Raw genomic sequence first — 3,009 nt, 5'->3', positions numbered from 1 at the left:
CGATCTTCTGTTCCCCATGATTAGATTGATCCTTCCTTGCTCCACATCCCTACTTCTTCTTAGTCCCTGCACATTAGAACAAATGTGATAACCACAACCGGTATCAAGAACCCAAGAAATAGCATGGTTAGAATCGTTAGATTTAATTGTGCATATACCTGCAAAAGACGGCTTGATCTTTCCTTCCTTAATGGCTTGCAGGTACTATGGGCAGCTTCTCTTCCAATGTCCTATCTTATGGCAGTGGTGGCACTCTGCCTCCTTTGGGTTAGGGCAGGGCTTAGCAGGATCAACTTTGGTCCCACTAGAAGAGGCACCATCTCGGGCTTTAACCTTGCGATAGTTCTTAGATTAAGCCTTCCTCTTCTTTCCCTTCCCTTGACCAATAACCAAGACAGGAGCAGCGGGTGGATTGGGAGTTGGTGCAACAGACTTGTCTTTGAAGTTGCTCTCAGCGACCCTCAAGAGACCTTGGAGTTTGCTTAGGGTGACCTCCTCTTTGTTCATGTGGTAGGTCATCCTAAATTGATTGTAGCTCGGAGGCAAAGAGTGAAGCACCATGTCGATCGCCAAGTCTTCCCCAAAGTCAACATTCAACTTGCGAAGGCGGTCGACATACCTTTGCATCTTTTGCAGGTGCATAGTAAGAGATTCTCCATGACCCATCTTAGTGGAAATCATGTTAGTGAAAATCTCATAACGCTCTTGTCTCGCGTTTTGGTGGTATCTCTCCAATAAGTCTTGATGCATCTCGTACGGGTACACGTCCTCATAGGACTTTTGGAATTCGGAGTTCATGGTGGCTATCATGATGCAATGTACCTTCGTTGCATCGCGCTCATGAGTTTCAAAAGCGGTCATTTCAGCCGGAGTAGCGATTTCAGGGTTGATTTTCTTGAGCTTCTCATCGAGGACATACTCCTTATCCTCACAGCGAGCAATGGTGCGAATGTATCTTATCCAATCGCTAAAGTTCTTTCCATCGAAAGTGACCTTTTGACAAAGGCTCATCAATGTGAAAGAACTAGAAGCAGCGTTGTTTGCGTTCGATATCTACAAATAGAAAGTACAAAGATAGATTAGAATATGAATCCCTAATTATCACCCAATAAGAAAAATTAGGGCTAGGATCCAACAACAATATTTACATATTAGAAAAGGGATGTCGTAATCTAACATGCAAATAATATGAAGCTAAGTGAATGACGATTCACTAATTCTCCACCATAAAACCTAACTATAAGTCCTAAATGTATTGAGAATTCCTAGGTTCGGATGAGATTCATTGAAACTATTCAATGGCATGTTTAAATCTCGATATGCCCCTCTTGTTTGTGACTGGGATACCAAGGATCACAAAGCGGGTGTGAATTACCATGCAAATTCACATGGTGCCTTCATTGTAATGATCAACTATTCGATGTGCCGGTAAACCACACACGCTCCATCGAACTATGATAAACAATGAATCACCCTTTACCACCTTTGCTTAGAACCAATTAGTGTGCCGGTAAACCACACATGCTCCACTAACTTCTTAGCAAGGGTGCAAAGTGTAATTTCATGGGCTTGCATCAATTCACTTTTCCTAAAGTAACTAAGATTGGGAAATTTTAAAAAATGTGTAGTTACTTTGGATTTCATATTATACTTTTAATGAGAGGATGAGGTTGCCCTATCCTACCCGTTCGGCTAACGACCCTCCACCGATCAAGCAAGCGGTGGGTGTGAGTGTACATCCATTAAGCGCCATTTTATAGGCCACAACCTTATACCCACCTTATAGATCGGCTTCGTGAATGAGGCCTACTAACGGTAAGACTAGCATTTTAGTTATACATATATATATATATATATATATATATATATATATATATATATATATATATATATATATATATATATATATATTAATCTTGTAATATGATATTAGTATAGGGTTGTATTTTAAACTTTTAAAAACTTAGGGTTTGAAATTTAAATTGTCTAAATTAAAACTTTTAATCACAAAACATAAATTTCAAAACTTGAGGACAAGTTTTAAACATTTAAAACATGGAGGATCAAATAACAAATAATTCTAATTAAGAATTAATTTCCTAATTATCTATATTTGATTTATTCAAGATTTCTTGCAAGATAATTACCAATTTAATCAAAATAATTAATTAATTATCATATAAGGAAATTAAATATTTTATTAGTTGATAAATATCTTTAATTAGATCAAGATTATAGTCATATATATCAAAAAATCGGATTAGGGTTGATCTAATATGATTAAGGTAAGTTTCCATAAGATAATCACAAAGAAATCCCGAATCTAGCCTTTCCTGACGCTTGAACTTGCCGAGTGCACCAAGGGACTCGCCGAGTCAGGCCAACTCGCCGAGTCCATGACTCAGAAACACAAAAATCGAATTTTGCAGTTAAGTTTCAAACAAACAAGCAACAATTTAATAGAAACCAAGTTAGGCTCTGATACCACTGATGGGTTTTAGCCATAAGAACTTTCCTATGTGCGCATGTAAAACCCTAATGCTTGGATCTAGGCTTTCTAATTAAACATGCTTTGAATCCAAGACTTCTAATGACTAATTAGGTATAAAAATAATACAAAATCAGATCTAGAATCATACCTTTGAATCTCTTGTTTGATCTTGTTGTCTTGGAGCTCTAGAGTCACAATTGTCACTCCTCTAATGGCTTACAAACACCAAATAGCAAGGAGGATGATTTGAGAGAGAGGAGAGGGGAGGAAATTCGGCCAGGGATTCTCTACTTGAGACGAGATACCGATTTCCCATTCCCATAGGGTCTATTTATACTTGTAGACTCCTTAAGGGTTACAACTTAAACCCTAGTTGGATAATGTTCTCTTAAAGCAATCCAAATCCATTCCTTAGATAACCTTAGACGATTTTAAGCTATCCCTAGCTTCTAGAATTCGTCCATCCTCTATCCAATAAGGATTTATAGTCTAAAGTTTAACTATCAAACAATTGACAG

This window comes from Lactuca sativa, chromosome 4, assembly GCF_002870075.4.
Source record: "Lactuca sativa cultivar Salinas chromosome 4, Lsat_Salinas_v11, whole genome shotgun sequence".
NCBI classification, from domain to species: Eukaryota; Viridiplantae; Streptophyta; class Magnoliopsida; order Asterales; family Asteraceae; genus Lactuca; species Lactuca sativa.
The sequence above is the reverse complement of the archived record's forward strand: the minus strand, read 5'-3'. Positions refer to the sequence as shown.